The sequence below is a fragment of the Dipteris shenzhenensis genome, chromosome 28 (assembly GCF_047967505.1).
Source record: "Dipteris shenzhenensis isolate YYH24624 ecotype China chromosome 28, Dip_SZ_1.0, whole genome shotgun sequence".
Lineage (NCBI taxonomy): Eukaryota > Viridiplantae > Streptophyta > Polypodiopsida > Gleicheniales > Dipteridaceae > Dipteris > Dipteris shenzhenensis.
Window position 1 is genome coordinate 34692932 of NC_141623.1, and position 17893 is coordinate 34710824.

A 17893-nucleotide genomic window follows, 5' to 3' on the forward strand; every position below is an offset into this window, starting at 1 on the left:
GAAGAAGAGCAAATTTGGTGGGTTGTTTGTTTGTAGGATGTCTCCATCTTCAACAAGTAGCTCCAGTGAGGATGAATCCCTTCGTATCCACCATCACGAAATGTGGTTGGAGCAAAAAATCAAATGTCTGTGTGATCGATGTTGAGGAAACATGTATCATGCATGCAGGATTACGCTCAATCATATCTCAAAGTATGGAGAATGGGATGTGACCGTAAATAGGGTAAGGGTTTGTAAGTTAAGGTTGATTGAGATACCTATGGGTGTTCATATGTTTAAGTTATGATCCCGTTTTAATTTGATACAGGATGCAGTGCCACACCCGCACATGTTACCCTATGCCCGTCGTGAGGAGGCGAAGCGTCGGCGATATGAGGTGGGATCTTCAGGAGGGACCGTTATGGATGCATGGAGTGATGGTGATAGTAGCCCTCCGCCATTACCTCATGAAGCCGTGGAGGAGGAGGTGTTTGATGATATGGTGCGGGATTTATATGTCCATCAAGGCAGGGATAATAGCATGGAGTAGGATGATCTTTTTACCGCAGCATCGACTCCACTGTTTGAGGGGTGCACATTCTCTATTCTACATGCCTCCCTTGAGTTACTAAACTTGCAAACCATCTATGGATGGAGCAATGCAAGTTTGAATGCATTACTCAAGTAAGCTTTAAAGTCGATTTTGCAAACATGGTGAATTATGCGCGTGGGTCAATTACTCGAATGCTTTTCCTCATTTATGGTCTTCACGTGCAGGCTATTGTGTAAAATGGTTCCAAGGGAGAATAAATTACCGACCTCAAGAGATATGGCAAGGCAACATGTGACCTCTCTTGGAGGATTAGATTACAAGCGCATCCATGCATGTGTCAATGATTGCGTTTTGTTTCGTGGACTACATAAGGATGCAAGAGAGTGTCCTACCTGTGGAGAGGCAAGATATAGAGCAGATCTCAAAACCTTGGATGTGCCTCGTAAGGTATTGCGACATTTTCCCATAATCCCTCGCATCCAACATATGTTCAAGTGCAAATCTATTGCAGAGCTCATGTCATGGCATTCCTCCCATCGATCAACCGATGGCAAGTGGAGAACTCCCGCGGACTCTCCTGTGTGGAAGCATATTGAAGACACATGGCCAAGCTTCAAGGAAGAACCTAGGAGCTTGAGACTTGGATTGGGTATGGACGGTGTGAACCCATTTGGTCTCAAAAGCACGTCTTACAGTGTATGGCCAGTGGTATTGGTGAATTACAATCTTCCACCCTCTATGGCTATTAAGAAAGGACATGTCATGCTCTCCCTTCTAATTCCAGGGAAACATAAAGTCAAAAACCCTGATGTTTATTTGGAGCCTTTGATTGATGAGCTAGAGATACTTTGGAGAGGTATCGAGGTGCATGATGTGAGCAGGCCTCCCTCGTCACGAGACTTCAACTGCAAAGCAGTCTTAATGTGGACGATGCATGACTTCCCAAGCTATGGCGAGTGTTCAGGTAAGCATTGCATTTTTAAATTGTGAATAGGCAAAGGACGTGGCACCCTAAACCCACCTTCCACTCTTAATTGCATCTATTGTTCAGGTCTCACTACATCGGGTTACCATGCATGTCCTGTTTGTGGTCCTTCGCTAGTTGCCTCACGGGCAGATGCATTGAATAAGGTCATCTATGAGAATCACCATCGATTTCTCCCACCTGATCATCCTAGATATGTTGCTCCTTGGAATGAAGTCCTCCCACAATCACTCATCGCGGGAGATTGGATGAGAATTTGGGACGGTTCCACGACTCCTCCACCACTTGGCATGAGCCGGTAAGGGTTTGTAACTATTGGCTGAAAGTAAAGATTGGCTATATTGGTTGAAAGTAAGGATTGCACGCTAACACTTTATTTTGTTTAGATACTCCATCTTTTATCATTTACCATATTGGTCCCACCTCAAGATCAATCACCTGCTCGATCCCATGCATATCTTCAAGAATGTGGCATCTACCATTTGGGAGCATTTGAATGGGACACGAGATTCGGTAGGCATAAGGGAGGATCTACGTACCACAGGGAGGATGCGTGAAGCTTGGCCTCAAGAGAGACCAAATGGGCGTGTTTTTTTACCTCGTGCACTGTGGATGTTATCAAAGCTAGAGATGGCGACGGTGAAGCGCGCTATTACTACAATTCGTACTCCCATTGGATGCATGAGGTGTTTGAAGGGAGCCTTTACAAAGAGCAAGAAAAGAGGTGTAGAGCAATTATATGGCTTGAAATCTCATGATTGGCACAAGATGCTCCAAGTAAGTATTTTATATGCATAATATCTTTTTCCTTTCAAATTTGTGAGTGAAAAGCTATAAGCAACTAATCAACCACCTCCTCGCAGGTTCAGTTCATACTACCTACTAGCATTTCACGTAGTGCATCAAAGGACGTGAAAGATTGTATTTACAAGATGGGCGAGCTTGTGAGGTATGTGAGCTCAAAGGAAATAGATCCCACCACGCTTGAGAATGCTTGAGTTATGTCAGTGGAGGAGGTTTGTTTAGTGGAGGAGACATTTCCACGTTCTATTCTCACAAGCCAACTACATCTCATAGTACATTTGGTGGATGAGATTGCTATATGCGGTACTATACATGCACGATGGTTGTTCTTCCTCGAGCGCTTCATGAAGACCTTGAAGAGCTTCGTGAGACAAAATGCAAGACCCGAAGGTAGCATGGCCGAGGGTTGGTTGGTACAAGAGTCACTTGTATATATTTCTGAGTTTCTTGTTGATGTGGATAGCTCTCTCCCACGACTATGGAGAGATGATGAAGACCTAAGGATGGCCTCTATTGTGCCTCAAGGAAAAGGACGCAACAAAGTAATAGACACGGAGTTGCATAATAGTATCAACCTCTTTTGCGTGCTTAATAGTGATGTGATGAAAAGATGGGTGACAAGATACGAGGATGCAAAGGCAAGAAGACAAGAAGAAAGGGCCCTCTTTCGTACACACCACGGATCTCGTGTGCCATACCCTCAGCATCTAAGAGCACTTCCAAAGGATATTCATGTCGATTGGCTACTTGATGAAATGGAGAAACCAGAGAAAGACGAGGGGATGCATATCACAATGGAAGAATGGGAGTATGCTAGAGGATGCATGAGCAAGGTCGGTATATAGAATGTTATGCATAAGTTAGGAGCTTTTTATAATTTAGATTGCTTATTTAATTGATTTTTTCTTGGTGTAGTGCACTATGTTCAATGCTATATGGTGTGAGGGCAAGCATTTTCGAACACAACGGATTGATGATAAGAGAAACACACAAGATTGCAGCGTCATTGCTAGCTTTGAGGGAGCCAATGGAGCCATGGATGATTATTGTGGCATAATCCAAGATATCATTATGCTTGACTTTCGACGCTTCTTTGTGTATGTTTTGGATGTAAAGTGGTTTAAGGACGTGGTGGAAAGAGGCCCTAATGCAACAATCAAATGCCATGGAAGTGGCTTTGTAACTATTGACTCCACAAAGTTTTGGAAAAGTAGGAAGGACACACTAGTACTACCGCAACAATGTGAACAGGTACTGTCCACACATAAAAATACTCGCTTTTAAATATTTGATGCAAGAAAAGTAACATGATTGTATTTGTGTTTGAATTAGGTTGTCTATCAACCAATGGTGGATAATAATAGATGGTGGCATGTCATACCTATTATGCCATGTTCCAAAATGATGTATAGTACATTTACTAATATGGAGCGTATGGAGGATGATCATGGCCATGGACGTGATAATGACCGTGATACAAGAGAGGAGGATGATCATGAGATAGGAGATATAGATATTGAGGCCGGCATTACCCGTGAGGACGAGCCTACCATTGGAGATGCTGATTTCGATGAGCACATGAGTGGCACAAGTAGTAGTGGGTTGAATGTATTTGTAGATCTAAACACTTGTTTGGATTTTGAAGTAGATAGTTTGGCAAGGGTTGATCTCATTGAGGATGAGATTGAATCGTAGCCCCACAATTGATGTTGGCAAAACTATTTTACATATTGTCTCATTCTCCTTATTTCACTTAATTCTTGTATATGTGGGCTTGCAAAAAATTATGTGCTTTGGTAATCATGGGCAATGTTTGGAAAGCAATGATGTACACCAAAATCTCACTTTCTGTATTCTCTGGAGCACGTCTATTTACGCGTCTAAATGCGCATCTGAGTCTCAGTGTAAACGCGCAAATACACGCGCAAATAGACGCCTTAATAAACGGGATGTTAGACGGGCCCGTATTTTCTCAGATCAAACGTGCAAATAGACGCGGTGATTTACGCGCAAATAGACGAGCGCTTAGCCGCGCATTTAGACGCGCCTGTAATTTCTCTTCTAAAGCAACGATTATAGATGCGCCCGCTATTTTGCGCGTCTACCAAGCGCGTCTATAGTTGCTTTGTGTTGTTGTGAGAGAGAAAAAGAGAGAAGGAAAGAGAGGAGAAAACAGAGGAGGCAAAAGAAAGAAAAAGAGAGGAGATAAGAGTGAAAAAGAGAAGAGAAAAGAGACGAAAAGAGAGAAGGAAAGAGAGGATAAAAGAGAGAAGGAAAAAGAGAGAAAAAGTGGGGATAAAAGAGAGAAAAAGAGAGAAGGAAAGAGAGGAGAAAATGGAGGAAAATAGAGGAAAAGAGAGGAGAAAAAAGAGAGAAAAAGAGAGGAGATAAGAGAGAAAAAGAGAGACGAAAAGAGACAAAAAGAGAGGATAAAAGAGAGAAGGAAAAAGAGAGAAAAAGTAAGGATCAAAGAGAGAAAAAGAGAGAAGGAAAGAGAGGAGAAAAGAGAGGAGAAAAAGAGAGAAAAAGAGAGGAGAAAAAGAGAGAAAAAGAGAGAAGGAAAGAGATGAGAAAAGAGAGGAAAAGAGAGGAAAAGAGAGGAGGAAAAAGAAAGGAGATAAGAGAGAAAAAGAGAGGAGAAAAGAGAAGGAAAGAGAGGAGAAAGGAGAGAAAAACAGAATGCAATCCCTTATTTCCGCTCACGAATGCAATCCCTTTCCATTATTCATGCAATCCTTTTCTTTATTCTTGCAATCCCTTTCCATCATTCATGCAATCACTTATTTCCATCATTCATGCAATCCCTTTCTTGGAAGAACAGGAAGAGATTAAAGAGAAGGGAAAGGAAGGGGAAGGGGAAGGGGAAGGGAAAAGGGAAGAACACACAAGAAAAATTGTCGTAGTGCATCTATAGATGCGTCTAACAACACATCTACAGGCGCAGCTGTTTGTTTTTCCAAAAGTTAGATGCACTGTTAGACGCATCTATAGACACACATCGACAAATGTCTTTTTGAAAGAAACTGAAAAGGACATGCGCCCGACCCCAAAAAGAACAAAACTAGTATCAGAAACATCCTTTCCCAGCATATGAGGCAAAGGACAAATCCAAAGAGAACAACTTCCAAAGAAGATCAACTGCCATGAGACTTACCTTGGATAGAGGTATGGAAGCTTCTTGTCCTTCTTCAAAGCTGCTTCTCTTTCTTCTCATTTGTCATTGATGTCGAGGAAACATGTATCGTGCACACAGAATTACACTCAATCACATCTCAAAGTATGAAGAATGGGATGCGACCGTAAACATGGTAAGTGTTAAAGATTTAAGGTTGATTGAGATACCTATGGGTGTTCCTATGTTTGAGTTATGATCCCATTTTAATTTGATACAGGATGCAGTGCCACACCCGCATATGTTGCCCTATGCTTGTGAGGAGGCGAAGCGTCAATGATATGAGATGGGATCTTCAGGAGGGACCATTATAGATGCATGGAGTGATGGTGATAGTAGCCCTCCGCCATTACCTCATGAGGCCGTGGAGGAGGAGGTGTTTGATGATATGGTGCGAGATTTATATGTCCATCAATCCTCAGGTAGGAATGATAGCATGTAGCAAGATGATCTTTTTACTGCAGCATCGACTCCACTATTTGAGGGGTGCACATTCTCTGTTCTACATGCCTCCCTTGAGTTACTAAACTTGGAGACCATCTATGGATGGAGCAATGCAAGTTTGAATGCATTACTCAAGTAAGCTTTAAAGTCTATTTTGCAAACATGGTGAATTATGCTAGTGGGTCAATTACTTGAATGCTTTTTCTCATTTATGGTCTTCACGTGCAGGCTGTTGTGTAAAATGCTTCTAAGGAGAATAAATTACGACCTCAAGAGATATGGCAAGGCAACATGTGACCTCTCTTAGAGGATTAGATTACAAGCCCATCCATGCATGCATCAACGATTGCATTTTTTTTCGTGGACCACATAAGGATACAAGAGAGTGTCCTACTTGTGGAGAGGCAAGATATAGAGCAGATCTCAAAATTTTGGATGTGCCTCGTAAGGTTCTGTGACATTTTTCCATAATCCCTTGCATCCAACATATGTTCAAGTACAAATCAATTGTAGAGCTCATGTCATGGCATTCCTCCCATCGATCAACCAATGGCAAGTGGAGAACTCCTGCAGACACTCCTGTGTGGAAGCATATTGAAGACACATGGCCAAGCTTCAAGGATGAACTTAGGAGCTTGAGACTTGGATTGGGTATGGATGGTGTGAACCCATTTGGTCTCAAAAGCACCTTTTATAGTGTATAGCTAGTGATATTGGTGAACGATAGTCTTCCACCCTCTATGGCGATTAAGAAAGGACATGTTATGTTATCCCTTCTAATTCTAAGAAAACATAAAGTAAAAAATCATGATGTTTATTTGGAGCCTTTGACTGATGAGCTAGAGATACTTTGGAGAGGTGTCGAGGTGAGTGATGTGAGCAGGCCTCTCTTATCACAAGACTTCAACTGGAAAGCGGTCTTGATGTGGATGATGCATGACTTCCCAGGCTATGGCAAGTGTTCAGGTAAGCATTGAACTTTTAATTATGAGTAGGCAATCAATGTGGCACCATAAACCCACCTTTAACTCTTAATTGCATCTATTTTTTAGGTCTCACTACATTGGGTTACCATGCATGTCCTGTTTGTTGTCCTTCACTAGTTGCCTCACGGCAGATGCATTGAATAAAGTCATCTTTGAGAATCACCATCGATTTCTCCCACCTGATCATCCTAGATATGTCGCCCCTTGGAATGAAGTCCCCCCACAGTCACTCACTATAGGATATTGAATCAATCACCTTTTATCGTTTACCATATTGGTTCCACCTCAAGATCAATCACCTGCTTGATCCCATGCATATCTTCAAGAATGTGGTGTCTACCATTTGGGAATATTTGAATGAGACACGAGATTCCGCAAGCATAAGGGAGGATCTATGCACCACAGGGAGGATGCATGAAGGTTGGCCACAAGAGAGGCCAAATGGGCATGTCTTTTTCCCTCGTGCAATACCATGGAGGGTATCAAAGCTAGAGATGGTGGCGGTGAAGCGAGCTATCACTACAATTCATACTCCCACTGGATGCATGAGGTGTTTGAAGGGGGCTTTCACAAAGAGCAAGAAAAGAGGTGTAGAGCAATTATATGGCTTTAAATCTCACGATTGGCACAAGATGCTCCAACTAAGTATTTTATGTGCATAATATCTTTTGAGACGGTTGGCGCCACGGTCTCCCAATTGGGTGTAACCGACTACAACTGGTGGCTATATAAGAGCAAGCCCGTGAAGCCCATATTTATCACTAGCTACAACAACCCTGATTCCTTAGCATCCCGCTTCCGTCCTCTTTTGTTTCTAGCATGCCATCGAAGCTTTTCACACAGGAGCGCATGGCTGGGAGGCAGCGCCATCTATTGTATCAGTTTTATAGTAATCAAAATTTTGATTCTCCATACTATCTGCTTTTCTCTCTTGCATACGAGATCCTGTTATCTGTTGAGCACAGACGTTGTATTGTTTTCTTACATGGTATCAGAGCTTGGGCTCTAGCAAGAAGATTTGGTAGTGTGTTTCTGTTTGCGAGTAGATTGTGAGAGATGGCCAGCCCGCAAGACTGCAAATCCCACCGTTTGGCAAAAGTGGAAAGTTGGACGGCACGAACTATCCACTCTGGAAGTTCAAGATGAAGACCATCCTAAGTGCGTACGAGCTTTGGGATACTGCTACTGGGGTGGACGTGAAGCCGCTTGCGAGACCGGATCTAGCCAATGGAGGACAACAGATAGTACCAACTGTGGATCAAATTCTCACATGGACAAGAAGAAATGCAAATGCACTATGTTCTATTGTCTACAGTGTAAGTGATTCTATCATGGCATTAATTCAACATGTCACCACAGCGGAGGAGGCATGGACGATCTTGAAAAATCAATACAAGACCAAGAATCAGACGCGGATTCAAAATCTGGAGACTCAACTCGCGAATGAGAAACTATCTGAGTCTAAAATGGCAGAGAAGTTCATCACTAGGGTGAAGAATCTGTGCGAATCTAGCACGAAGGTGCATACGGATTCTCCCACCAAAGTACGATGGTCTTGTTATGGCGCTAAATATGCAAAACAAAAATCCACCCCTCAACTTTGAGGATTTCAACACGATGCTTTTGGAGGAGGAGATGCGTCGAAAGATGAGGACTAGAGAAGATTCGGCTTTCTCGGCTGGATCAAAGAAAGGTAAGGGTAAGGACTCTGGTAGCCCATCTTCTTTTGATGATAAAAAGAGAAAGAAGAAGATCAAGTGCTTTTATTGCAACAAGGCAGGGTACAGGCAGAATGAGTGCCGGAAGAAGATTGCAGATGAGACGAACGGAGTAAAGAAAGAGTCCAACAACAGCGCACAAGCAGTACCGGTAGAGCTATTTGTAGCAATTGAGGAGATTTGCACGGAGGCAGTTCATGTACCTGTGGATGAACCTTGGATTATTGACAGTGGTGCATCACGCCACATGACTAGTCGTAAGGATTGGTATACCTCTCTACATCCAGTAGGGAATGACATCCTGGTAGTAGTCAGCAATGATGCAAAATGTCCAGCAAAAGGAAAAGGTACGATTGCGCTCAAGCGAGATGGAGTTGTAAAACAATTGTCCGATGTTCTTTATGTGCCAGATATGAGGAGGAACTTCTTGTCTGTTTCTGCGATCACGGATCGGGACCTCAAAGTTCACTTCGATAAGAATGGCACACAGATTTCGGATCTTTAAGGGAAGTTCATTGGTAAAGGTACACGGCGCAACAACATCTACGAACTCTCAGCTTTCAGTACTCGAGCCGATGTGAGCAACACTAATTCGTGGCATGAGAGGTTTGGTCATCTAAACCTTAGTTTCTTAAAGGAGATGCATAAAATTGGAATGATTGCAGATCTGCCCGATGTATGTGAAGCTTGCATGATGGGCAAGCAGCATCGGCAGCCCTTTCCTAAAGACGCTAGTAGGGAAAAGGCTCCTCTAGAGCTCGTTCACACGGACCTCTGTGGAAAGATGGAGACAGAAGCTTTGGGTGGTTCCTACTACTTCATGACGCTGATCAACGACTATAGTAGAAGGATATGAATATACTTACTGAAGACTAAAGATGAGGCTTTTAGTAAGTTTGACGAATGGCATGTAATGGTCGAGAAAGAAATGGGGAGGAAGGTGAAGAAGTTGAGATCAGACACAGGTGGAGAGTTCACATCAAGTGAATTCAAAAGTTACTGCGAAAGTCACGGGATCAAGAGGAACAAACCCCCGCCACATACACCACAATAAAATAGAGTAACAAAGCGCAAGATGCGTGCCGATTGCGAAATGGCAGGAGTATGATGAAAGGGAAAGACTTGCCAAAGACTTTCTAGACTTAACCATGTAACACGGCAGTTTACATTCTGAATCGTAGCTACACGAATGGTGTGAATGGGATGACTCCAGTGCAGGCCTTTTCTGGTAAGAAAACTTCAGCTACACATTTCAGAGTTTTTGGATGTGACTGTTTTGTGCATGTTCCTGATGCTAACAGGACCAAATGGGAACCGAAGAGCCGGAAGTGTATTTTCTTGGGCTATAGTGAAGAGGCAAAGGGTTACCGTCTCTATAATCTTGTTACCAAGAAGGTGATTGTAAGTCATGATGTGGTCTTCTTAGAATAGCCGCATCAATTGGAGGAGGATGCTTCCTTCCCATACAACCAAGACTAGGATATCCATCTAGTACAACCACCAACAGCAGACCGAACTCCCCCAATGGTGCTTGGGAGGATTCAAGATAAAGAAGAGGAAGAAGAGCTTGCAGAACCACAACGGCAACGGCCATTCCCGAAGTGGGTAAAGTAGCTTTTGGATGGCAGAGAACCTCCAACCATGGAGGAGGAACTATCCGACACCACTGGTCCAAGAGATTAGAGGAGCAAAGAAGGACGTACGAACACTTGGTCAACTACGCTTTGATGACAGAGGTGATCCCTGCTGAAGAATGCAAGTGTCTTAAGAGGCAGAGGGTGATGATAGGTGGATCGAGGCTATGCAGTCGGAGTATGGCTCCACAATGAAGGACAACACTTGGGGCCTTGTGGATCGACCACCAAAACGCAAGCACAACAATACAAAGCAACTATAGATGCGCTTGGTAGTGTTATGGATAAAATTGTCTAAGGAAAAAGGCATTAATATGTATGTGTGTTTGTATATGTGGCAATAGTATAATAAAATATGGTGTGCATAGGGCCCAAGGTTGAGGTGGCAGGGCATGACCATGTGCCACCCTTCCATGTAAGAGGACCCATAAGGTGTGTTGTACATAATCCATGATAGTAATATTATAAAATGTAAGGTGGCATGGCTCCTCCATGTGCCACCCCTCCACCTAGGCTGCATTTAGTGAGATACGGCTCAAAGTCCATGGGAGAAGCAATATAAAATAGGTGGAGATGGATATTATATTGAGTTATTCCCTCCATATGGGATAGGCCCATGTGGGGGAGGTATAGAAGGTCCAAGAGAGCAAGTTAAATAATGGGGAAAGTAGGATGAGGTGGCAAGATTCCTTGTGCCAACCCTCCACTTGTCCTCCTAGAGGTTTGAACATATTATAAAATTGGAAAGAGACCAAGGGAGTATCATAGACTTGAGATATGGGGCTTGATTTATGTGGAAAATTGAGGCAAAGGGTTGTCGCACACAATTGAGAGTGTGTAACCCCCTAGCCCACATGGGAGACTTTTCCACACACACCATGCATGTGGGAGGATACATTAATGGGGAGAGACCCCCTCTTTTGGCTATAAAAGGAAGGGGCTATTCCTTGATGAGACACGCTCATTCTTGTAGAGCCACCTAGCTAGTATTTTGATATTTCCCTCTCATCCCTTCTTTCAAATAAAGTATGGTTCTCTTCCCTTGATGTCTCCATCTCTACATTCCTCCTCCTATCATGTACATGCTTCTCTTCCCCCTCTCCTTTTCCCCTTGTGTCATAGTCTCCCTCTTCCTTCCCTCCACTTCTAATTCCTTTTTCCCTCCTCTATGACAACCGTTCGCCCTCATGATCTCCTTTTCTCTATGGCCCTTGAGCGTCGCCATGCTTAGCCTCTAGCCTCTGGTCTCGATTTCTTTTCCGGCTATCAGAATTGGTGTGGCTGCTGGGATACGAATCTCCACGGCTAGTGGCAAATCTTCTACTCGTACTGGTCGCATCTACAAAACTATACCATCTGTGCTCCTTCTCAGCTACTGCGCACGCATTCGATTCGCGTGTCTCCTGTGTTTGACCGTGCGACAATTTTCTAGGCTGCTACAACTTCTAGTCGCGGACAGTTTTCTCATTTCGCCCGTCTACTGTGTTCACTCGTGCGACAGTTTTCTCACTTTGCCTGTCTACTGCGTTCACTCGCACGACAGTTCTCTGGACTGCTGCGGCTTCTGGTCGCGGACAGTTTTTTGAGTTCCTACAAAACTGTAACAGCAGATCCCGCGCCCCCCTCTCTCTTCTCTTCTTGTTCTCCTTCACTTTCTCTTCTCCCTCTCCTCTCCTCTCCTCTCTTTTTATTAAAGAGTAGGATTTGAACCTAAGACCTCCCCCTTCACAAAAAAAAGACTTATCATTGGGCCAACAAGTTGGAAGTGGTAAAAATGTAATGATTTTTGTTCATATATTGAAATCGCGGGAACTGTAACTCTCTAACCGTAGGGAGTTTGCTCTTGCTGTAAAAAGCAAAAATACTTCATTTTATGTGCTCAACCCACATCTCCTGCTAGATCGCCGATTTAGAACTTCTCCAAGCTTACTTCACGGATGCACGCCACACGAGGAGGGTGGACATTTATGTCACTTCTCGATGCGTTTAAGGAATTGGTGCCTGGTTCTCCGCACCTTACGGCTACCAATGCATGAGATGTCTTCCTTGATCTTCATGTCGACCTTCAACGGCTGATTTTCCAGTGCATTGTTGAAGGAGATGACGGGTGGAATGATACATCGTGGATGATTCATGGTGAAGAACTACTGATACGCTGGGAGAATTTTGATTTTACTTCTACTCATTGTGCGGTGATCGAACTACTTGCTGCTTCAGAGGCAATTAAAACGGTGTCCTTCATCGAAGGGTGGGATGCTCCCCAAGCTTGGGGGCAGATTTGGTGCATCTGCTTGTTGATTCCTGTGGATAAGCTCGCCCTGAATGGTTTATTCTCAATCTCACTACAAAGGTTTCTTGGCCTCGGCTATGGTTGGTAATGTTTCGACCAAGGAATCCATTTGTACCTAATCAACCTTTTGTGCCTCATTTTGAGCTTCAAGTTGTAATTCTTTTCGGTCTTAAGATAAACTATCAACAAAGGATTGCAATTTTATTTGGTGCTGAACGTTTGGCTCAAGTGTTGAATTCTCCCCACCCTCTCCTCCTACCTATCTTGGACTACCGAGAAACTTGGGATGTCCGAATTTTAGTCTTGGTGTGATGACATCTTGGATTCTTCAATTTGATGGCGCTTACAAACCTTCGACCAAGGCTGCTAGTGTGGGTGTGAAGCTCACTTCACCGGGTGGTGAGGAGTATTGTTACAGCAAGTCTTCACCTACAAGTACTTGCAATCAAGCTAAGTACTCGGCGCTCATTTTTGGGCTACAAAAGGCACAAGAACATCATGCCAAGCAACTGAAGGTGCAAGGAGATTCTCAACTAGTGTGTGAACAAGTTAGTGGAAGGTGGAAGGTGCGGAGCAAAGGCTTGGTTCCACGACATCAACAAGCATTGGAACTTTGCAACCAATTTGAAGAGGTAAAAATTCAGCATATCCCTCGAGCTCGAAATCTAGTTGCTGATTTCTTGGCACGTGAAGCTTGTACTTCAATCACGCATGACGCGAGTGGAAGCACCACCCCAACAAAGCCGCAAGCCACGAAGGAGGGTGATCATTTGTAAGGAATGCAAAGGTTGTGGTCATCATGAGACTAAGTGTTGGGCATACTTGATACGAGTTCACCGACTTCGGAAGATCATCAGAAAGGTCCTCAAGGACATTGCTCAAAAGAAGGATGCCAGACCGGAACTCACCGTTGGACTTCCGCCTCACCATTGGGTAGTGGGGATCACGGACTGGCTCTCGAGTCTCATGTTAATGTGAAGGAAAAGTCACACTCGAAACGAGTCTAAAGAGTACAAGCTGGTGCACCGGTTGTTCCGTTCATTTAATGTGGTGAGAAGGAAGACTTAAGTCTTACGCGTTTTCATGGTAGAAATCCAGGTTTTGGTTTGGGTGTCAAACTACACGGTCCACTTAACTGAGAGCTACACGTTTTCATAAACACTTTTCATTTGGAGTCCAAGCTACACGGTACAATCAATTGAGATGTGTAGACCCGACGTTACGCGGATGCTTAATCTTTCTCCCTGATATAAAGCGGGGAAGGTGGTCTAGGCATCACAGATGACACGATTTTATTAAGACTAGCGAAAGGAGACGGCGTTTGTCTAGGAATGATATCATACGCGTGCTGGGAAGATGTGCTTGAGCTAGGTGTTATTGCTGCAACTGGGAGGATCCTTTGTTGGGAAGCGGGTAGTTGTACTAAACTGTGAAACTTCTAATTGCTGAGGCTGGTCTTAGGTGTGCACCTTGTCAAGTTGGGATGTAAAGCACAGCCAAACATTTATTTGTATCAACGCTAATAAGCTCAAACCACACACTTCATTGTCCAAGATTTTGGCATGACGGCTAACATTTTACAGGTCAAAGGCTCCACTGTTCACAAAACGAAGAGATTAAGTGTAGCTTTTGAGAATCTACGAAGAGATTAAGTGTAGCTTTTGAGAATCTGCAAACGAAACGAGAAGATTTTCATAAGTTGCAAATTTTACGGATGGAGGACGAATATTTAATTCTACATATAAGTCGGCAATTTTTGAATTGGCACTAGGGCCTAGTGTATAAGATTGAGTGGGTAGTGCACGTCCACTCTTTGCATTCTAAACCTAAAGTGCTTTTGACAAATTACAAGTCATACATGAGATACGATTAGGTCTTCAGTTGTTTGCAGTGGATGATCTAATCTGCTTATGCTACTCAACATATTGTGTAGAGTCTTATGTGATTAGGGAAAGCTCTTTGTCTTTGGGTAGGTTGGGATGAAAGACCACAGTGGCTTAATAACTATGGCTTCATTTGGTAGCATCTAGAGACATGTCGTGTGCCCATTAGGCCGGTGGCATTGAATCATAGGTTTGATTGGATACTATCCAACATTATGGAGAAGCTCGCTCCACATAGAACACATACCCTTGGGTGGAATACTCAATTACCAAGATTATCATCGAGAGACATGTTTGTCTCTTTATCTCCTCTTTATTTCACTTTTGGTGATGCTTATTCAAAGAGCCTAGAAAAGAACTCTAGAATATTATGAGGGATAAATGAGATGGAGGCAAAACTTTCATGTCATCCTTTGAAATGCTTCGAAGGTGCGGATAGAGGAGATGCATGGAAAAGGTTTCATGGCCATATTTAAGACAAATCTTTAGTCCTAGGTTCTAAGGGGGTCTTGAAATTGCTCTTAAATATTGATCCATGGGTGGAGTGTATGGAGTGGTTCATAGGTCAAGCCTTAAGGATTAAGGTTGGTCACTAATTTAGAGACTACCATGAGAAGACTTTCGGTGTGTGTGTGTGTGTGGGGGGGGTTTGGTTGTCACTCATCACATGTAAATGTCATGTGTAGTTCAATAGAATGGATTTTTTAATTACAAAAATCCACTTCTAAAAACCAAACTAAGAGAAGTGATTTTTAAATTGGGGTATTAAAAAAATCGTAAGTTGGCATAGGAAAAAGGTCATTTTGAAGCCTTACAATTTAACTTATTGAGATAAGGAATTTAAATAATGCCTCTTGAACACACATGATATATCGAGTTTTCAAGTAGTAACCTCCTTGAGAGAAACGATGGTTTGTTGCCATTCACAAGGTTGAAAGGCTCATATTTAGACTCAAATACTTTCAACATTTTGGTGGATCTTCTTCAGGAGGCTATCATGGAAGGGTAAGGGTAGTTGAGGCTTTGGGCTAAGAGGAGATAGTCTCAAGGATTCAATCTAGGTGTCCAACATCATCCAAGCTAAGGGGGAGCCCCTAATTATATTGAATCCACATAAGACGAGTCAAGCCAAATTACATAATGTAGGCCTTGTCAAGTTTGACATTGTTAGATATGAGGTGGGCTTCTTTCCACAAGATTTGGGAATTATACCAATTGAATGCTCTCTCTCTCTCTCTCTCTCTTTCTCTCTCTCTCTCTCATATAGCCCTATTAAACTTTGTATTGCTCACTGCGGGGGAGGATTTGTCTACCAACGTTCACAACAAGCTAACAAAGCACCCATAGACGTGCACACAGACACGTTTATTGAACTAAATAAAAAACTTACGGGCGCATCTATTTTCGCGTCTGGAGACCCGTGTCTACCAGCGCGTCTATATAGCAGACACATGCGCGTATAGATGCGCATTTAGATGCTTAAATAGATGCTCTTATAAACGTGTTTATAGACGCAAAAATAGATGCTTGTCGAACAAACACACGCGTATATAGATGCGTTTATAGACGCGCTTTATAATATATTTTTTTAAATTTACAGAATACTGTGTATGTTGTGTATGCTATATAGTTACAAGAATCCCATTTCCACATTGTGTAATTCAATTCTTACAGCCAATGCAATCGCATTTTAATTACAATTCCAAATAAAACATTACAACTCCAAAACGCAATAAAATTGAAAGCTCAAAAAGTGCTTGTATGTACATATAGCACGAAGGTAAGCCACGTCATGTGGCTTCAAGTACAAAAAATAAGGAAGCTAAGCCATGTCATGTGGCTTCAAGTACAAAAAATTAGAGGAGTGTATATACAAGAGGCACGAAGCCAAGCCAGTGGCTTTAAGTACAAAAAAGAGTAGCTAGCACTACTTCTACAACTAATCCTCGCTGCCTTCCACGCTCCCTTCTGCGCTCCCTTCTACGCCTCCTTCCTCATCTTCCTCGTCGTCTTGTGCACGGGCCTGTAAACAAGGGACAACAATCTTTACTTATTATATTGGCATTATTTAATTACTTTCAAATACCTGGGGGGCCGGTCCAGTAGCCCGGATATACTGCTCCTCAGTAATCAACCCGTCATCATAGAAGTGCCTCCATGTATCTCCTCTGCGATGGTGGCAGTGGTAGGCTGTCTCCACAGGAGTAGGGTATCTGTCCATGATCTCAAGCTGCAAGACGACACAATTTGCGGAGGGATTAGTACAAAGAAACATCCTCCTAATAAACTACATAAGCAATATAATTTGAGATCGATACTTACAAATTGGGCCTCCCATGAATCAACACCCCCTGCTCCAAAATGCGCGCTTCCATATTCCTCCATCTGGATCCTTCGTGCCTCCACATGTTGCAAACTGGGGTCCTCCCTCGCTGACTTCATTGCTTTCTTCCACTCACGCTTGTGAGCGGTGTGGGGTGGGCCCCTTGGTGGTTGACCTCCCTCGAGCCTGGCAATCTCCGATAGTGCCTGCCTCTTAAGCGAAGATCTTTTATTGCCGAGTATCGTAACAATCTTTGACTTGGCCCATTTATCTGTGAACTGGCAATTGGGGGGGTTAGGATACCTAGAGCGAACAGCAGCGAGAGTCTCATCAGCCAACCTCTTTGGCTGGTCTTTGAAGTGGATAAAGCAATCTCTGTAATTGTTAGCAATTACAGAGCGCATGAAGGCCATGATGTCCTTCCCCCGCGGATCCATCAAGATGCCTCCTGTCTGAGTGATGTCATAGAATATCGTACCATCACCTGGAGGCACATCTAAATCATCTGAATCATCATCGTCCCCACCGCCACCCCTCCCAAAGCACTGTGCCATGCATCCCCCACCACTCTCCCTGCTACTACGCCTGCTACTGTGTTGTGCCGAGCTCGTACGCTGGCCACTCGTAGCTGGAGACTGCACGGGACTACGCTGACCACTCGTAGCTAGAGAACCAAGTCTCAACTGCACAGGAGTATGTCGACTGCTCTGCGAGACAGAAGGACCTCCTGACGGCATGGGGGAAGGGGCATAAGATGGCATGGCAGAAGGGGCATAAGACGTCATGGGGGAGGGGGCATAAGACGGCATGGGAGATGGACCTGCGCTGTGTAGTCGGCTGGGCTATGCTGACTCCGCTGGGGTGATCTCAGCTAGTGTGGGGTGGTTTGGAGTCTATAGTGCCGACTCCTGGGGGGTGTTTAAAGTACCCGGCATATACCCGTATAACTCTGCAGGACTAGGAGGATGCCCTAAAAGGTTATATAAGTCCTTCCAAATAGAATCCCGAGGATCAGGTGAGCTAGAAGCGCTTCCTGGCCACATGTTGAACTAGAAAAAAGATAAAAAATCTATTACTGATGAGCTGAGAAGAAAGGGGAAGGAAAGAGAGGATTGCTGACTG